Here is a 20,575-nt window from a genome sequence, read left to right as displayed (position 1 = left end):
CACCTGGCTGAAGCGCTTGCGCGAGCCCTCAGGCCGTCACGCGCGCTGGGCATTGACGTTACAGTGCTACAACTTTGTTGTTCGCTATCGGAAGGGGAGCACAAACGTGGTGGCCGACGCCTTGTCGCGCGCCCCCGTTTCAGACCCGGACACCTTTGACCGGCACCCCTCCGCGACAACGCTTCCAAACGAAGCCGGAGCCCTTGTCTCCAATGGCACGGAAGGAGCGAGTTCAGGCGGTTGTGCGGCCTGTAAGGCGCCGTTGCCGAGCGAAAGTGCGTACCTACTGGACCCTGTAACGCCCATGGGTATCACATTCAGCAGACGGGAGCTGCTGGAAGCTCAGCGGAAAGACCCATTTTGTCAGCAAATCGCTGACGAGCTCGAAAAAGAGCACAGCTCCGAAAGGGAGCGAGGCAGCAACGCCGATGGGCGCAAATTGACAGCTGGTATTGCTGTTGGCACCGGGAGCGACGCAGCTGGTATTGCTGCAGGCACGTTGGATTCGTATCTGCTGGATGCTGATGGAGCACTCCTGCGCTATATCCCATCTGAAGAGGCTCCTCATGAGTCCTTTAAGGTGGTGATTCCCCGCAGTCTACGGAGGGCCACTTTGAGCTATTTCCATGACTCGCGGTTGGCCGGACACGCGAGTGGCCGTAATACTTATCTTAAGTTGTGCCGCTCCACAACCTGGCCAGGCATGAAGCATGATGTACTTCATTATTCTCGCTCGTGCCACGTGTGTCAGAGTGTGAAGCCCCGTGGTGGCAAACCCCCCCGGCCTCATGCAGCCGATCGACAGCCAGCTACCCTGGCAAATCGCGGCCTGTGACGTTATGGGACCTTTCCCAAGAAGCGGCAAGGTCACACATTCCTGCTGGCCGTCACAGATCATTTCACGAAGTGGGTGCAACTTTTTCCTCTTCGGAAGCTGACGGCACGCGTCATATGGGGCAAGTTGCTCGAGGTATTCACCCGCTTTGGCTTTCCGGCGGAGCTGATCACTGACAACGCGTCCTATTTCACGGCCAAGGTGTTCGCCGATGTCTGTGCAGCCTTTGGCATAAAGCACCGCAAAACAACGACTTATCACCCTCAGGCCAATCCCACCGAGCGGATGAACCGTAATTTGAAGCCCTTGCTCGTGGCCTTTGCCCGGTAACACAGGGACTGGGACGCCTGTCTCCGCGAGATGGGTTTCTCATTGCGCACATCGGTGAACCATTCGACTAGGTACACGCCCGCTTTCCTCAACTTCGGGAGAGAGCTGCCAAACCCTATGGATCGCGTTCTGCGAACCGGCAGCGGGGCGAGCGCCGTTGCGTCGGGTCTCTCCGACTACGCGGTGCAAGTGCGCGCTAGGATGAGCGAGGCCCGTTCTCATGCCCGCATCAACCTCGCGAAAGCACGCGCTGGACAAAAAGCACAATACGACCGGTCGCATAGAGAGGTACATTACCAAGTAGGTGACCTCGTCCTCAGGCGCAATCATGTGCTGAGTGACGCAACAAAGGGCATCTCAGCCTCTCTGTCGGCCAAGTGGTCGGGCCCATACCGAGTGGAGACCAAAATGTCGCCTCTTGTGTATAAGCTGGTGGACTCAAACGGTGGACCACCCGGCGGTCCAGTGAACGTTTCGGACCTCAAACCTTTCGTTGCCAGAAGCAGCAACTGGGAAGAGGAAGAGACACAGCAAGTGCAACCGAGCAAGACGGCGGATCTCAATCGCCGGTATAACTTGCGAAAACGCTCTTAGTCGCCACTTCTCGCTGGTAGGCAGAGGGACCTTATTCCCCGCCGAGCTGGCAAGCGGAGAGGTGTGACTATAGCGTGAATGCACGCGCTAAAATGGAAAAAAAGGCACTCATTAGCCGAATAAGACGCTTTTTCGTAGTGCGCAGCTTCTGCTGAGGGCCATGGTGAACCAAAGTGATCAGCGAGCCCGCCGGCGTGAGCTGAGAAAGCGGACCTAGCCGTTGCCTTACTGCTCGCGCCCGGGGAACTTTATCTTCCAGTGGTGCTCGAGTGCCATTAAAGGCACGGTTAGCGTTTCAGCCCTGGCCGGAGGGACGCATGAGGCTACCATAAGCCCAATATGCCCCTTTCCGTGAGCCTCCTCCTTCCCTCTGGCAGCCGCCTGCAAAGGTGAATGCGCCAGAACGATGCGTGATTGGCAAGCTGACAGATGCAGTGTGAGCTTCGTATTCTGTGTGTGAAAATTGTCATCGGACTGTGAGATTTGCTTGTAGTGTTATTATAATCGGAGTGCGGAATAGTTGTGTGAAGTGTTGGTTGTCAGGCTGGTGCTACATGGACGCCAACAATGAACCGTCCCAACACGCCTCGAGGACGACGACCGACTCGCCCAGGTCTCACGGGAGCCGTCGCCGCCACCACGGGCGCCTCCAGTCGCAAGCCGTTCGAGAAGCCACTGCGGTCGCACTCGCTCCTGAGACCACAACGTGACCCGTGGTCCAAGCTGGCGCTGTTACCACCTCCGCATCCTTCCAGGTGCGGTCGTTGCCTGTGTCTCCACAGCCAGCTGCCCGTGTGCCTTCACGCCGCCATGTCGCTACCTGGGCCTTCCAATCCGGTTCCGAAGCACCACTTTGCTTCGTGTCGACGAAACGGTGGAAGGAACAAAGAAAGGTGGAGAACCACATGAGCGGGCGAGAGATACCACGCATTTTTCGTGGCCGCACGGTATCAGCCATGGTCGAGGCCTCGGGCGGAGCCGTCATGGCCTCGGACCCTTCGGCAGTGTACTGCGGTGTGCTGCGGCTGTGTGCTGCCCTTGACTCCAGCACAAGCTTCACGTGAAGGGGACGGAGCCAGCTGCCGAGGAGCCCGGGACGGATCCAGCCCCACAGGTGCTGCAGAACACGGACCCGGACGTCAACCCTGCCCTGCTGCGCTCCGTTGTCGGCGCTCTCGCCTCGGACCCTGTGTTCGCGGCGACCATCGCGGCAGCTGTGCAGTAGGCGACAACGCTGGCACCCCTCCACAGCTCCGTCCTTTCTCCGGAAGCCGGAGGCATCGACCCTGCGAGAGAGAGTCTCAACTTCGATATTTTCGCTTGAGAAAATAAAACAGGCCAGACGTCAGCTTCGCCATTGATTCCGGTCGGCTCCCTCATGGGCCGGCCCGAGTCTTCAGGAGGGGGGGATGTGGGGACCCCTTTTGGGAACCCTGTCTCCTGTTCACGCGCGACTTGGGCCATTCGCCTGTGCGATCGCTGGGGACACGCAGTTCCAAGCCTTATTTTGGATAGCGTACATTCCCCGCGGCCGCTGGCGTCGGCGCGACGCGGAGCCTGCTACTTGCACGCGCGGCTCACGTTACGCCGTGCGCCGTGCGTTAGAACAGTGCCTGAGGAGTGGGCCCCTCTCGCCCTGTCTTCGGTTTCTCTCTCCTTCAGCATCGGAGGTGCGCGGGTGCTTTCGCCCGGACAGATTGACTTTCGGTACTCTTGGCTGTCGGACGTGCGGACCCTCTTGGTCCCGCGCCCCTCTGAGCAAGGCGGCCCCCTTTTGTGTGGCGAACCTGCTCGGAAGAGCCAGCGTGGTGGAGCAGACTTCCCGGGAGCTTTCACCCGTAGCCTGCGACTGCCACCCCAGTGCCGTATTCCTGTACTGTACTCGCATTTTGTACATAGCAGAAAATAAACCCCTATTCGTTTGTGCCACGGCTGGAGTTGTCTCTACGCCTTGCCGGTGAGTCAGCGAACCCGCGGCGGCTCCCCTTTGCGTGCGCTGCGGAGTGGGGACGAGCTACGTGTCTCCTTAGACCTTAGCTAGCCGGGTCCGGGCACGTTATCCCGAAGCCCCACAATGGAAATCTTTTAAAGGTTTTCTGATAACATAGCCAGCTATGTAATATACTAACCTACTGCCACTGTGCCTTGTGTATGGATTCTGCACACTCCGAATTGCATCCAAGAGCTCATCAATAAGTTCTGTTAGGCGGTCAGCCTTTCATTTTCCAACTTCAGATGGCTTTATGAGGGCAGTTACAAAGTCTCCTGGTGAGTTCCCATTTTTAGGAGGCCTTGTCAGACTGCAGAATGACAGGCTGTTTATTATAATTAAATACTGTTCAGGTGAAGGATGGTCGTTACAACCAAATGATTGCCTTACGACACCGAACATATTTTCTATCTTGTCCTGCCTAAGATTAGCCTTTAACAAGCACTTGTAGCCTGGTGAGCTACTGAAGTAGTCTAAAAGGGGCTGAGTGCTTTTTGTGGTCACACGCAGTCCATGTGCAGCTCCTGGGCTAAGAAATCTGCCACCATGCTTGTCAGCATAATCTTCTCATTCTGCAAGAAATGCAATGAATTCAAGAAACTTTGCACTTGGCGAGTTGGGTTGGAGGCCTTTAGATGGTATTATTGAAGTCATTACAAATATTAACCTTTCCATAAGCTTCACAAGCTCTTTTATCAGCTCAGTTGTCCTAAAGTGCCTGTCCAGATGATCTTTACAGAAAAAAATCCTCTTTAGTACCTCCTCGCTAAATAGCTAGAAGGTTAAGTTCACGAGTATATTTTCAAATGCATTTGGATGAATGTGCGAGCGGGTAATGTGTGGCATTAGCTTAAGAGTTAGTGAATCCATGTCCTCCTTCCAGGCTTCTTTGATTACATTTGCATTGGCATGACCACTTGGAATTTGTACACCTCTAGTTACAAAAGCATTCTGTACAAATTTAACCAAGTGCAAAAAACTTGAAATAAAATGGAGGCTCCTTCCTGGGTCAATGGGATGGGGGACTGGGACTTTGCACGTTATTTCCTTCATGGAAGCTGAGGAAGTAAAGAGAATTGTAATGAGAGCAGCTCAGCAAGCAATAGAAGATTAAGTACAAGTGTTGGGACTTAAATTGCCTACCTTTCATACCAAACAGCTTCCACAGACTCCGATTCCAAGGGGCACCATCACTGTTCCAGTAGTGAACAAAGAGGCCAGACGTCTCGGACAATATTGTGGCCTCCGCAAAAATTTTCGACAAAACAGCAGCTTTGACATTGCCCTTGGCAGCAAGAACTCCAAGGATCGGGGTCCACTTTCCTACAAAAAGAACAGTTTCTGTTATGCAATTAAATTTAAAGTCCACTTGAAGATCTGTTTGCCAGGTAAAGGAGTCAACAAATTATCTGTTGAACTGAGCCACTTAACCTGAAAGGGCTGGTAGATTATGACGAGTCCATGGTCACTCACTGTTGGATCATTGTCCTCACTAAATGGGGCGAGGTCCACAAACCGCTCAGCTTGCCAGAGGCTTTCACACTAATGTTTTATGAGAGCTTTATCTCATCGAAGACGAGGCCACCGTGGCAACTGCAAGAGAGAGAGAGAGAGTAAAACAACTTTACTGGTCCCTTATGAAATTAAACGCGTTAAGTGTCTGATGGGGTGTCTCCCTCTTCACGGGCTCCATATGCTTCCAGGGCCGCCTGGCCCCTGTGGATCAGTCAGAGCTAGTCTTGCAGAGCGGGGCTGGATAGCATGATCTCCCATCGCTCGTGTAGGGTGGGGATAGTAGGTGGGTTAGCTATGGGTATAGGTGGGGGGACTCTTTTGAAAAATTACACTCTCCTATGAGGTGCCGAAGGGTGCCTAGTGCATTGCAGTGAGGACATGTGTTCTTGTATCTTTCTGGGTATATTTTGTTCTGGAGGCAGGGGCGGGGAAAGGATCCTGCTTGGATTTGCCTGTATATTGTTTGTTCAGCTCTGGTCAAGGAGTGATGAGGGTGCGGGAATGTTTTCCTACTGTCCCTGTAATATTTGACTATATGTAACTTGTGATGGGTTGCCATCCCTTTGCCTCCTCCTAGGCGGCCCGGGAGTTGAGCGCTCGCGCCTCTTGATGAGCATATTCATTGCCCTCAACTGAGGAGTGAGCTGGGACCCAAGCTAATTCGATTGTTTGTTTAGGAGGCATAGCTTTTCCGAGGAGTTTAGTGCCGCAAGGGACACCCAGCCAGATCTGTAGTTCTTGTATGCAGCTTGTGAGTCCGTGACGATCTTGGTGATGTTAGGTTGCAGGAGTGCGAGAGCTATCGCCACTTCTTCTGCTTCCTCCGAGGACGGAGTGTTGATTGATGTGCAGGTGACCAGCTTTTCTAGCCTGGTGACGACGAGTGTTGTCCTTGTGGATCGTTTGGATAGAGAGGCGTCTGCATATAGGACAGTGTCATCTTATTCCAGGGTCCTGGAAATGGCTCTTGCCCATGCGTCGTGTCGTCCGGCATGCCTTGTGGGGTTCATGTTGCGCGATAGTGGTTTGCATTCCAGCTTCTCACTCCACTTTTTGGGTAATTGGCTGTGGCGGGTGCAGTGCGATTCTTGCCATCCGATCTTGCAGAGGACGCTTCTGCCCACCTTGGTCTGGCTAAGGCGTACCCTTTGATTGGATAGGTGGGCTTCTACGAGCTCGGCTACTGTGTTGTGTACTGCCATTTGAAGTAATTTTCTTGTGGATGAATTTATGGGAATACCCAGGGCCTGCTTCGTGGCTTTCCTGATTATTGCGTCAAGTTGTAAGACGTCCTTCTTGAGGAGTTGCAGGTACGGTGCTGCGTAGACGATTCGTGAGATAACAAAGGCCTGAACGAGGCGCAAGGTGTCCGATTCCTTCAGACTGCTCCGCCTGTTGGCCACTCGTCTGGTCCTGTTCGAGATCTGGTTGGATGTGAGCTTGATTTTTCTAATCATGACTGTTGCCTTGCCGTCTGCCTGGATCAGGAGGCCCAGTATCCTGAGTTGAGGTACCGGGAGGATCTGGATCCCTTCCAAAGTGATTTCTATGTTTTCTGCTTCTTTCCCTGATGCACATGGTCTGACTATGGTCAGCTCCGACTTTTGCGGCGAACAGCAAAGGCCACAGGCCTTCGCATAGCTGTTAACCGTGTCAGCCGCTTTCTGGAGCGTGTTTTCCATACAGCCATCCTAACCTGCCTTCGCAGTCCAGAGGGTGATGTCGTCTGCATATAATGCATGGCCCAGGCCATCTATTGATTCGAGAAGCTTGGGCAATGGCAGGAGAGCCAGGTTAAATACGAGGGGGGAAAGGACCGAACCTTGTGGCGTTCCTCTATCCCCCATGCAGATTGGTTGGGATGTCTCCTCTCCTATTCTGATCCTGGCCGTTCGGTTACGAAGAAAGTCTCGGATGTAGCTGTACGTTTTCACTCCACAACCCGTGTTGTGTAGGTTGCGGAGGACACTCTCATGCGTGACGTTATCAAAGGCACCTTGGAGGTCTAGCGCTATTATCGCTCGCAGCGCCTGCTTCGTTGCTCGTTTAATTACCAGCTCGTTGAGTTGTATGAGAACATCCTGGGTGCCCAGGTGTTGCCTAAAGCCATACATTGTGTCTGGCATCTGATCGCTGGCATCTAGATGTTGCTGCAACCTCTTAAGTACCATACGTTTCATAACCTTCCCAACGCAGGACGTGAGGGATATCGGTTGCATGTTGTCGATGTGAGGTGTCTTCCCAGGCTTGGGTATGAAGCGGACTTCTGCCTCTTTCCATTCCTGTGGAAGTTTGCCAGTCTCCCAGACCCGGTTGATATACTCGAGCAGCTCTCTGCGGGCCTTGTGCTCGAGGTTGTTGAGCAACTTGTAGGTAATGGTATTGGGTCCCGGCGTGCTGCCCCTGTTACTCTCGGAGATTGCCGAGACCAACTCGGTGTGAGTGAATGCCTTGTCTTAACGCTTCATTGATAGGTCCTGCATAGTCGGGAGGTGCGATATCACCCTTCTCCGTTTTCAGTTACTTGGCCTTCAGGTCGTTGATGAGTTTGTCGGCACTCGCAGTATAGTTGTTGAGGGTGCACGTGAGGCTACGATTTGTAGCGCTCTTGCTGCCGAGAGGATCGATCAGGTGACGAAGGAGGCACCGTGTCTTCCTGGTAGACAGGGTGCCCTGCAGTCCGTCACACATGCTCAGCCAGTTCTCTCTGCACAGCTTGGACGTGTATTCAGCGGCTTGCTTGTTGAGATCATGGATGCGTTTGCGAAGTATCTTGTTGGGTCGTTGTTTCTTCCAGCGTCTGGTGAGGCTGTGTCGTGCTTCCCAAAGGTGGGCCAGCTTTGTGTCCACACAGGGTGTCTGCAGTGTGGTTGCAATTTTCTGGGTGTATTTCTCTACCAGCTCGAGTTGTTCCTTAGCCCATTCCCTGTACGGTTTGGTGCTGTTTATATCCTTGTCTTCATCGGCTGCTTGCCTTTTTTGAAGTTTGTTCCAGTCAGTTATCTTTGTTGTTCCCATTCGGGACTTGAACGCGGGCCCCCTGATGGTAATATTGAGTATATCGTGGTCCGACCCGAGGTTCATGCCCGTGTTTTGCCATGACACGTCCAAGGTTCCACTCAGCAGGGTTAGGTCTGGAGTGGTGTCCCTGGTCGTACTTGTGCCCATGCGGGTGGGAATGTCTGGTTCGTTGAGTAGGGCTAGGTTGTGCTGATCCATGAGGTTCGCCAGCACCCTGCTTCTCTTGGAGCAAAATTTGAAGCCCCATATTGAGTGAGGTGCATTGAAATCTCCTAATATCTATAGGGGTCGGCTGCCCGCCTCTCCCTTTCTGTCAAGTAATGTGCCCTCCATGTCCAGGTTCTTCTTGGAGGGCCAACAGTATGTATTGAGTATAAAGATGTTGTCTTTGCTTCCTATGCCTCTGCTGTGAATTTCCAAGAGAATGTGTTCATACCCTCTCTGGCTGGTCATGTGCTGCGTCACAGCTATGTTGCTTCGGACTAGGATCGCTGTGTTTTTCTTACTGGGATCGGTGTATGTGACGTACCCCGGGAGTTTAGGTCACGAGTTCGTTTCTTGTATAGCAAGGATATCTGGTTTTTGTTCCGCATTAAGTATGTATTGCTGTAATTCGCCTATTTTCTCCTTAATTCCTCGACAGTTCCATTGGGCTAAAGTCGTTGTATCTTCCTTCCTATTTTTACGCCTGGCCGCCATCTTGGTTTCGGTTGGTAGTCGTGAGACTACTTCCCATACATAGTTTCCCATACGGGGCTCCCTTTTTAGCTTTCCGAATGGTTAGTATGAGCTGGTTGACATTAGCTTCTATTGCGTCGAACTTGGCCATCTTGGACGTTACCAAGCCGATCTGGCTGCCAAGCTGTGTGACCATCTCTGTGGGGGCTTTGAATGAGCTTGGCCCACACCGGTTCCTCAGACGGAATGATCCAATTTTCTCTGCCTCCATAGCTGTTACCGGGGGCTCCTCCTCAGCGCCCCTCTTGGCAATTTTGCGTTTTGTGTCATCCTCGCTGCTTTTCAATTTTTCTAATGCCTCCATCTGCGCAAGAAGCGGGGTGATTTGCTCATTTTGCTTAACTATAAGCGCTTTGAGTTGCATGCATTCCTCACAATCTTTCTTGGGAGCCTTTGGAAGGGGAGGGAAATCTTTTTTGCTAAGAGCGATGTGAGATCTATCTACCCGGCCCACCTGTTTAGTGGCGTTACTCGTCGGCGTATGGATCTGGGTCTTCGACCTTGAGCGCGACTCCCGGCGGCGCTCGCTGCAGCTGCTTCCAGCCATGTCACCCGACGACGACGCTTTCAAGCGCGGCCTTGAGGCGCAGCTGCTGCTCCGCCCTCGTTTGCCGTCACGGGAAAAAGAACAGTTCCGGTACCCTGATGTAGCTGCTCCCTCCCGACGTGTTGATTCGGAGGCTTCTGCGGACATGTCGTTGGCATCTCTCCGCTCCCACCGGTGTTTCCGTACCACGTACGGGACCTTGAAGCGAGCTTTGCACACCTTGTCTGCGGTCAAATGTTCGCCTCCACGGAGGTCACACTTGGGGGGGGGGGAGTTACGCTTGTGCTGTTCATTGTGATTATGAGCACCGCATCCTAGGCACATCCGGTCTGCCGGATTCGGGCAAACATCCATGTGGTGACCCAGGCGACCGCACTGATAGCAGACATCTGTTTTCTACATAACAAGCATTTGGCGAGCAGGCCATCGTAACTAATGTAGTTCGGCATTTTGGGTCCATTGAAGGCAGTTACCACAGACGTCGTGTTGGCGATGCTGTTGGCCTCTAGAGCAGTGGGATTATATTCATTGACGATGTTCTCGTTAATTTCTTGCACTGTGTCTCTGAGGGGGACGACTCGTATGACTCCCTTGGTCATGCCATGGGGGGCCGATTCATAGTCGCTGACCTCATGCTCATTGCCTTGGACGACAATCTTGGTGACTCCCACGTACCGGTTAGCATTTTCTCTCTTCAAAGTACTGATGACAATGATGTTTTGTTGGTGATTTGGGCATATGACGTCCCGGATCCATTATTTTATGGTGACTCTCGCCGCAACATAAATGGCCCGGCCAACTTCCATATGGCCGACCTTGCTGATATTGAGACCCACGCGTGGTCTCACTGTGATCTTGGTATTGTCTCCGGGCAATGCAGTCATGCGCGCTCCCTTGATTAACTTATCTTTGGCGTTCCCGGGTCCACGACCGGCACCGAAGGGTTTTGATCGAAGTGCGTTGGGTAGACCTAGGTCTCACTGACGTGGCTGGGATTTGTGTTCACCAGCGAAGCGCCAGCTCAGGCTCTTCGGGGTGAATATCTTCCCCCTCTATTTCAACACTCATGGGAGTGGCCATGATGCAGGTAGAATTTGGAATAATGTGCGTTCCAGCAGCGTCCACTCTTCGGCGGAGGTGGCAGCTAGGCCAAGCGGTTGGCGGAACAAGCCTAGGCTTAGCGACGACTCTCCTTGGGTGGGCACTCAATTGTCCTTAAAGTGCCAAAAAATGGTCCCCTACCTCAAAGACAGGTATCCTCGTGGTCCTGATAACTACGCGGAACACTTGGTGCAAGAATTTTTGGAGCACAAGGTGATAATCCGGCACAATCATCGAAGAACTGCGGAGCCGATGTGAAGCGCGTCCCACCGGTGTTGTGCCTTGTTCTTCTTCCCCGGCAACTGCGTGCATCCATTTCATCAGTTTTCTTTTTCAGGGCCTTTTTCAGAAACTGCAGTATTGAATCCAAAGGAGCTCTTGAGTCCAGCCATGTGCTTGTCCAGGCAGGACTTGCTGGGAAGTGTCCCATGCCTCCTTACATGTTCTTAAAGCCTGGGACTTTTCATGTTTATGAGTATGCGCTCCAACACGTATGTTTTGTCACACAATGTGCCTTTCATTGACTTTTTAGAGGCCGCCTCAAAACACTTTCACAGCGGGGCGTTGCTTCGGAGGAAGTCCTTTTATTATTTCGTCAAAAGTTGCAGTAGAAGTATTCTGGTTGATTGTTCTAAGGTCTACTACATTCCTTTGTGCCTGCATCAGTCTTTTCGTTGTTTGGAACAATTGAAGCGATTTCCTGGCCATGCGACATTTGAAATTTATCTTTGCTTGCTTTTTTTTCAATCTACACATTTGGTTTTAACAAGTTTCCTGGTATACTTGCAGTGCAAACAGGGCTTTCCATTGGGGCTGGCCACACTGCAGTTCTTTGCGAAGTGCTCTGAACCAAACTGCATGCACTGACCACCGGTGACAGGCTCAATGCTGCACCTGGGCAAAGTTGTAATTAGTCGACTTTCTTTAATGCCTGGACATCATTGCACTTGTTTACACAGAACTCTTGCGCCTTAATGTCATGCCAAAACATGCTGCAAATATGAGGATTTTGCTTCTGTGGACGTTGAAAAAGTGACATGTTTAACGACATTGCTGGGCTCCGTGCCGGTGTGCAATGCAAAGCATAAAGCATCACATGGCAGCAGGATCTTGCTGCTGATGGTGATATCTCCGAACAGGCATGGTCTTTGCTCATTAGTGCAGGCCTGTGTTTTGATGGCTTCGGCAGGGTCATTTCGCTGGCAGGGTGTCGTTGTTGCCCATGTTATTTTTCTGTTCTCTTCTTCGATATGAAACAAGATGGTGCATACGGAAAAATTGTGTGAATGCCGCCCTCGGCAAGCGCTGCCCCCGCAGGGGCGTCTGCGCAAGCAGGCGTTTGGTGTGTTGTGACACGACGTACCCGAGCACACGGGGGTTGGACCCTCCCGCGTGTAGCTGTGCGCGGCTTAGCCGTGTCTGGGGAAAAGGGGATCCTGGGGGTTGAGTTGATGCTGGGTGTTTGGACCTTTAAGGCCCCCCGGCGGAGGCAACACACTTCTTCGGCCTCAGCTTCACATAGACGGCACCTCCAGACTGACCCACCTGGAGGAAATCGTCAGTCGCCTTTTCCTGTCTCTCTCTTCCTACAACCTTTGTCTTTCCCTTACTTTCCACCTTTCCTGTCTCCTTCTGTCTTCTATTCACTTCCTTTTTCTTGGCGGCAAGGATTAACCCTGTGTGGCTATCCAACCTTGGGTACACCATATTCGGTTATAGTGACGGCGTATGACTGGCGTCGTGCAGACTTGTATGCAAGCTCTGCCGCGTCCCCTCGTTGGGCTCCGTGGTGGCGGTCGGCGCTGTTGCCGAATGTATACATTTTTCATGGAAACTTCTTTCCCCTTCCTTGCTGATCGCCCTCAAAAATGAGGGCGCACCGAAGATGTCTTCAAGTTTTTTGGACGCCAAACCCAGAACTTTTCCCGCTTCCACGTTATTCATTCCGAAAAGCCAAACAAAGCAGTGCGAAACATTTCACCATTCGTTGTTTCAGAGTCCCTGACTGATGTTTTTGGTCCAGGATACAAGGTGTCGAGGATGGCAAGCGGCGACCTCCTCTTGGAGCTCCGCGATGTAAAACAATATGAAAAACTACCGCAACTAGTGTCATTTGGAGAGACCCCCATAACAGTAACCCCGCACCGTACAATGAACACCACCCGCGGCGTTGTGTCAGACGATGACTTGCTGGAGCTCACTGAGGCTGAACTCTTGGAGGGCTTCAGCGAGCAAAATGTTATCAATGTCAAAAGAATAAAGATGAGGCGAGATGGTAAAGAGATCTAAACCAAGCACCTAATAATCACCTTTGGTTCAAGTGTCCTGCCCGAGTTAATCGAGGCCGGGTACATCAAGCTCCGTGTCAGGCCATACGTGCCCAATCCACTGCGATGTTTCAAATGCCAGCGCTTCGGCCACAGTTCGCAGAGCTGCCGAGGCCGCCAAACATGTGCGAAGTGCAGTACCCACGAACGCACCTCTGAAGCTTGTGAGAATGCTCTCCACTGTGTAAACTGTGATGGGGAGCACGCTGCGTACTCGCGGTCGTGCCCATCCTGGAAAAAAGAAAAGGAAATAGTAACAGTTAAAGTGAAAGAAAATATAAGTTTCAAAGAGGCATGCAGGCGGGTATCTTACCTGCCCAAGAAAACATTTGCCGATGTGGCGCGTAAGGGGGCAGCATCACAACGGCCTCCGGCGGCTGTCCGACCCACAGGCAGTGAGTCGGCAGTTACGCCATCTGCCCCTGCGGCGGTGCACTAGCGCTGCTCCGTCAACCGAGGAGAAGGGACCATCGACCCCGAAGGTGGGCGCAGCCGAGGCTGCCTCAACCTCCTCCGGCGGCTGTCCGACCCACAGGCAGTGAGTCGGCAGTTAGGCCATCTGCCCCCGCGGCGGTTGCAGCTAGCGCTGCTCCGTCAACCGAGGAGAAGGGACCATCGACCCCGAAGGTGGGCGCAGCCGAGGCTGCCTCAACCTCCCACGTCCCTTCCAGCGCTGGCAACGGCCGGCGCAGCGATATTCCCCAGGGAGCCCCCTCGACCTCCGGACTGGTGGGCGCAGGGGTCTTGCCCTACAAGGTGGGACCCTCGCTGGTAACTTCCCGCTCGCAAGAGCACGTGTCCGGCGCCTCGCAAGAGGCAATGCACACTACACATGTCCTCAAGGCGCAACAAACGCCTAAGGATCGGCGAGGCTCCCTCGAACGCTCCAGAAAGGGCAGAACTCCCGTTACAGGGCCTCGAAAGAGCTCTGTAACCTAAGGCATCACCTCCGTTTCCGTAAACACAGCACAAATTTTTCTTTAAATATGGATACACAAATCATCCAATGGAATGTCAGAGGTCTTCTCAGGAATCTCGGTGATGTGCAAGAGATTATACACAAACACAATCCAAAAGTGCTGTGTCTACAGGAAACACACCTAAAAACACAACACACAAACTTTCTCCGACAGTATGTTACTTTTCGCAAAGATCGCGATGATGCAATCGCATCATCGGGAGGTGTTGCAATTGTAATCCAAAAGAGCATAGCATGTCAACATTTACAGCTACGAACGGCCCTTGAAGCAGTGGCGGTTCGGTTAGTTTTGCTAAACAAACTTATCACTATTTGCTCGATTTATATACCCCCACACTACAAACTAAGCAAACATGAATTTCAGTCCTTCATAGATGAATTGCCAGAACCTTATGTTGTTCTTGGCGATTTCAATGCACACAGCACCTTGTGGGGAGACTCTCGTATCGATGCACGAGGTCGTCTCGTTGAACAGTTCCCTTTCTCTTCTGGAGCGTGCCTTCTAAATAAGAAAGAACCTTTTCGTCAATAGATCTTAGTATAGTTTCCACCTCTTTACTGCTCGAACTCGAATGGGAAGTTACGAGAAATCCTTACGGGAGCGATCACTTCCCCGTATTGCTAAGAACATCTAAAGAAAATGAACTTCCTCCACGAGCTCCTAGGTGGAAGATAGATACAGCCGACTGGGAGAAATTTCGAACTCTCACTAACATCTCATGGGCCGACATGTCTTCCTTAGAAATTGATGCGGCTGTGGAATATCTTACATCATTCATAATAGATGCCGCATCAAAATGCATATCCGAAGTGAGTGGTCTGGCATGCAAACGATGTGTGCCGTGGTGGAACAGCGAATGTAGGATCGCCTGTAAGAATCAGAACAAGGCGTGGGGGTTGCTGCGCGCTTCTCCCACTGCAGAGAATCTTATGAACTTTAAAAAAATAAAGTCCCAAGGCAGGCGAACCCGCCGACAGGCCAGAAGAGAAAGCTGGCACAAGTTTTTATCAAGTATTAACTCGTTCAGGGATGAGGCCAAAGCCTGGAACAGAGTAAATAGGATTAGAGGGCGGCAAACACATTCACTCTCCCTGGTAAACACACAGGGAGATACACTGCAAGACCAGGCAGACTCACTTGGGGAATATTTTGAGAGCATGTCAAGTCCAACAAATTATACACCACCCTTTCTCAAATACAAAGAAACAGAAGAACGTAAGCCATTAACAAGAAAAGGTCGAGAGAATGAGCCTTAAAACCGTCCCTTTAGCATTGCCGAGCTAAGAGCTGCCTTGATCACATGCAAGAGCTCTGCACCAGGACCTGACAGAATTATGTACGACATAATTAAGAACGTACACACTGATACACAACTGACTTTACTTGCACTTTTTAACACTGTTTGGGCTGCTGGATATCTTCCACTTGCATGGAGAGAAGCGATTGTGATTCCCATTCTGAAGCAAGGTAAAGATCCTTTGTTGGCGTCAAGTTACCGCCCGATAGCCCTCACAAGTTGCATTTGTAAGCTGTTTGAGAAAATGGTTAATCGGCGACTCATACATTTCCTGGAATTAAACCAAATGCTTGATCCCTTTCACTGTGGCTTCAGGGAAGAGCGGTCCACAATTGATCACCTTGTGCGCATTGAGGGAAACATTCGCGACGCCTTTCTACATAAGCAATATTTCCTATCCGTGTTTCTAGATATGGAGAAGGCGTACGACACAACGTGGCGCTACGGAATCTTGAGAGACTTGTCGGGAATGGGCATCCATGGCAATATGCTCGCCCTAATAGAAAGCTATTTGTCCAATCGTACCTTCCGAGTAAAAGTCGGTAATGCACTGTCACGTCCTTTTACGCAGGAAACTGGTGTACCCCAGGGAGGTGTGCTCAGCTGCACTCTTTTTATCGTTAAGATGAACACACTACGTGCTTCACTGCCACCGGCCATTTTTTATTCCGTATACGTCGACGATATACAAATAGGCTTTAAATCCTGCAACCTCGCAGTATGCGAGAGACAGGTACAGCAGGGCCTGAACAAGGTTTCAGAGTGGGCTGACGAAAACGGATTTAAGATCAACCCCCACAAAAGCACTTGTGTTCTTTTTACTAGAAAGGGAGGCCTGGTTCCAGATCCGTGTGTTCAACTGTGTGGACATCAAATACCCATAAACAAAGAACACAAATTTTTAGGTATTATACTAGACTCCAAGCTTACTTTTATACAGCACATTGAATATCTTAAAGAAAAATGTCTAAGGACAATGAACCTACTTAAAATTCTATCCCACTCAACATGGGGTAGCGACAGGAAGTGTCTGATGAATGTTTATAAGAGCCTAATTCGATCACGATTGGACTATGGTGCCGTCGTATATAACTCTACCGCTCCGAGCGCACTAAAGATCCTAGATCCTATCCACCATCTAGGTATCCGCTTAGCCACTGGTGCTTTCAGAACAAGCCCGATTGAAAGCTTATACGCAGAATCAAATGAATGGTCGCTCCATCTACAGAGAACTTACATCAGCCTTACATATTTCCTAAAAATACACTCCAATCATCAACATCCATGTTTTAACACTGTTAACGATATGACCTGCACTACACTATTCCATAATCGTCCTTCTGTAAGAAAGCCTTTCTCGCTTCGAGTGAGGGAGCTTAGTGATGAGATACATGTCCCACTCCTCGAGCTTCGCCTAATGCATCCAACCAAGTTGTTACCGCCTTGGGAGTGGCAGGTCATAGAATGTGACATATCCTTTTTAGAAATAACAAAACACGCACCAGAGATCGAAATACGAACTCATTTCCTAGAACTCCAGCACAAGCACTCCTGCGCAGAGTTCTACACAGACGCTTCGAAGTCCAATGCCGGGGTGCCGTGTGCTGCCGTCGGCCCATCCTTCTCAGAATCCGATGTACTACACACGGAAACAAGTATATTTACGGCCGAGGCCTACGCATTACTGTCTGCCGTGAAGCATATAACAAAATCAAAACTCCAAAAGTCAGTGATATACACAGACTCCCTAAGTGTCGTGAAGGCCCTGATGTCACTCTATACACACAAAAATCCAGTACTTAATGAACTATATTCCGTCTTGTGTAAAGCGTACAGATCTAACCAGAATATCATAATATGCTGGGTCCCTGGCCATAGGGGAATCGAAGGTAACGTTCTGGCGGACGAGATGGCCACGTCAATCGCATCGCAAGCTGTTAACCCTACCGCTGCGGTGCCTGTCACAGATCTGAGGCCTTTCTTGCGAAGGAGATTGCGAGACCACTGGCAACGCATGTGGGATGCGGAAACGGATAATAAGCTCCACCTGATAAAACCACAGTTAGGATTCTGGCCCTCTACTACAAAATCGCGCCGAACAGATTTTCTATTCTGTCGTCTCAGAATAGGACACACGTTTGGCACCCATAATTTTCTACTCACCGGAAGTGAGCCTCCAACCTGTGGTAGATGCGGGGAGAGGCTGACCGTACTCCACGTCCTCCTGGAGTGTCGGGAAGCTGAATCTGAGAGAAAGAGGCATTTTCCTTTAGCATACCGGCAGCACATCCCCCTACATCCCGTAATGCTACTCGGCCCAGAACCTTTATTTGACACCAACGCAGTCCTAAGTTTTCTGAAAGATGTTGTCCTGCATGTTTTTAGCCCCACATGTTCGTAACGGGTCCTCTCTTCAGAGGATGCCGCTGTGATAGCTCTTTGGTAATGCACGTGCCTCTAGGCCCTTGTGCTTCAAGGGCTCTGGCGAGGCAGCAGTGCTCCAAGTAATTTTACCATCTTATATATTTTATATTTTGCATCATTCTTCTACGATGGATTTTAATGTACATAGTATTCGTCCTTAGTCATTGCCATAATTTTATAGCACGTAGTTTTTACGCACTTTACAGCGACTATTTTTAGGCCACTTTACAGCCAAGTCACATCTTCCATAATACATAGTTAACACTACCACTTGTCATGGCGCTCTTTGGCCAAACCTGGCCCTTGCGCCACAAAACACCACACATCATCATCATCAAGCGCTGGACGTTCACGGTCGAGCTCGACCATATGGCCATTAATTATATGCTTGAACTTCCTTTGGATGAATCGCTTGTCAAAGGGCGAAAGCACACAACACAGGTTTCACTCAGCACTTTGTCATCTCTCTTGATGCTCCTTGCCCATTCCTTCAAGCGAACAGGGCTGAGTGGAGCGTAGAAGAACGCTACCTTTCTTATAGACCACTCGTAATTGCCCTTACAAAGGTGAACAAAACATGTCCTTTAATTTTTTTAAGGCATTGTCACACAAGTTCAGCACGTTGCATCACACTAGGCCATGGCACTACGGTGTCAACATAAAAAAAGGCAGAAACAAGGTAAACTCCGTCGCTGCACGTATTATGCAAAACTGGTGACGACTTGTGTCTGCATTCCTTCGGCTTCTGTCAGTGACTCGCCAAACCTTCCAGAGGAGCGCAGCGCCCTCTTCAAACTACCCCGCCAAGCATCCAAACTGGTTTCTCTGGCACTTCGGGAAGGGGCGCCTGATCCTGACACTAGCAGAACCTTTCTAGCCTCTATAGTGCCACTCTGCTTGATCTGGTTTTGTCTCAGCTTCCCATGCATGCATCTTTCCTCGTGCATTCCTTTTATGGTAGGCGACATTACGGTAGCTAGCGACGCATCGAAGCTTCGCCTTTGGCTCAGGTTTGTCGATGCACATTCCTTGGAAGTGAGAATTCTGTTTGAAATAACCATTCGCAGTTTGTATAGTTGGAACTCATGGGAGTCATTCTCTATTCAGATACATAGGATTTTGCTGGTGCCAACAGAGCAGTTTGATTTATCTGGCAATTCAAATGAAAAGATTTCAAATTATCAGGATTTCACTTGTGGGGATCTAGGTGCTTTCCCACGCCTCTTCCCTCAGCTCCCGCGCTGTGTTTAGCTCGATATCTGGTATTCGCCACCGTAATGGCAATGTGGCGGACACGGCTAGCACGCCAGAGCTAATTTTCGGTGCAAACTGTACTTCTCTCTCTTTCGGGTTCGAGTCACTGTGTGAACAAGTGTCACCAGGATGCGCTGATTGGCCTCCCGAGTGGTGGCTCCTCTCCATCCGAGTTATCTTGCACTCCGCACTTGATCGCTGTAGCAGATGCTCACAGGCCTGCAACGAGGTAGTTACATGGGACCTTTGCTTTCGCAACTTCTGGTTCTCGCACTTAGTGGACTGCTACCCGGTTAGCCCTAGTGCAGCGGGCACGCATACTTATTTTGTCTTGCGGTGAGCTTTTGCCCATAAGTGCTGTGACTGTTGCACTGTGCTGTATCTTGGTTGAATAAACCCATGCTTGTTGGAGATCTGACTCTGGAGCCTTTTCTGCGCCGTGTCGGAGTGTCAACGAACTCTGCCTAGTGCCTTTGTGCATTGCGGAATGGAAGAGCGTCATGCCCTTCCCTGACCGTCGCTCGTAGGGTGAGCCTTGTGCAAACACATCTCCACATAACTGGCGCCCAACTCGGTTTCGGCATGGCATCAGAGCAGGCCCCTTCATGGCCCTCATTCCTGCTTGATCCCCTCACTATGGACTTAGTGTCCTTCGATGCGGATGACTCCGGCAGCATGAGGTACGTTCGCCTTGGTTGCCCTCTGCTTTCGACCATTGGGAGCAATCCCTTCTTTGGACAGCCCTTTGGTGATGTCGACCGCTTGGATGTGTACCCTAGTCCTAGCCATGCTAGTTTTGTGTTTCCTCGACTGTTTGAGACATGCACGGAGCTGGTGCCTGCTAGCCCCTCCAACGTACTGTTCCCACTTGCTTGCCCCTTTTCATCCCGAGTGCAGTTCAGTACCCCATGCGCCGTATCGAAGCCACCTTGCCTAGGTGCCGGCACAAATTTGCTCGTCGGCCTCTCTTTGTCCCGAGCGCCTTTCTCGGACAAATTCACCATAGAGCAGACTTGTTCTGCCGTAGGCGCCAGCTCGCTTGCTGGCCCCTCTTTGTTCCGAGCGCAGTTCGATGTCCAGTGCGCCTCAGCGGAGCCTCCCTGCCTCGCTGTTGGTGCAAAACCACTCGCTGGCCTCTCTTTGTCACGAGGACAGCTGGTAGGCTATGTCAAGTGCAAGCTACCCCGATCAGCCAACAATGTTGCCACGCTTTCCGACTACCGCTTGCTTGCCTCACAGCCTAACAGCCCACACAGTGTGATGGTACCAAATTGTCAGCCACCAAGCTCGTTCGATAGAGGAGTTTAAAATTTTCATTTGTTGGGCGTGTTGGTAAACTGACTTGGAAAGCATATTTAGTGCCAGCAAACAAGGACAGAAGTGCATTGTGGTGTCGTCTCCCTTCCGTCCTTGTTTGCTGGCGCTAAATATGCTTTCCAAGTGAGTTTAGAATGCTTGTCTGCAGCGAATTCCTCCCTCCTGGCTATGCGTGCCGCATGTGTCGCTAGCTAGAGCCTTGCACCCAACACCCTGACGAATCTCTGCTTCAATGTGGCAGGGCTATGCAGGAGCTCCATCTCCTGGCTGACCCCATGGCATCTGATGCCGAGAAGGCAGAGCGG

General features: G+C 51.2%; 1 protein-coding gene and 1 pseudogene across 2 annotated transcripts in view; one reads left to right on the top strand and one right to left on the bottom strand.

The window, feature by feature from the left end:
• Bap60 (Brahma-associated protein 60) overlaps positions 1-20,575 on the top strand; it is a 327,819-nt gene that overhangs the window by 93,616 nt on the left and 213,628 nt on the right. The gene's annotated exons all lie outside the window — the stretch shown is intronic.
• LOC142573381 (uncharacterized) lies at positions 10,992-19,502 on the bottom strand (annotated as a pseudogene).

Source organism: Dermacentor variabilis, chromosome 2, assembly GCF_050947875.1.
Source record: "Dermacentor variabilis isolate Ectoservices chromosome 2, ASM5094787v1, whole genome shotgun sequence".
Taxonomy (NCBI): domain Eukaryota; kingdom Metazoa; phylum Arthropoda; class Arachnida; order Ixodida; family Ixodidae; genus Dermacentor; species Dermacentor variabilis.
The sequence above is the reverse complement of the archived record's forward strand: the minus strand, read 5'-3'. Positions and strand labels throughout refer to the sequence as shown.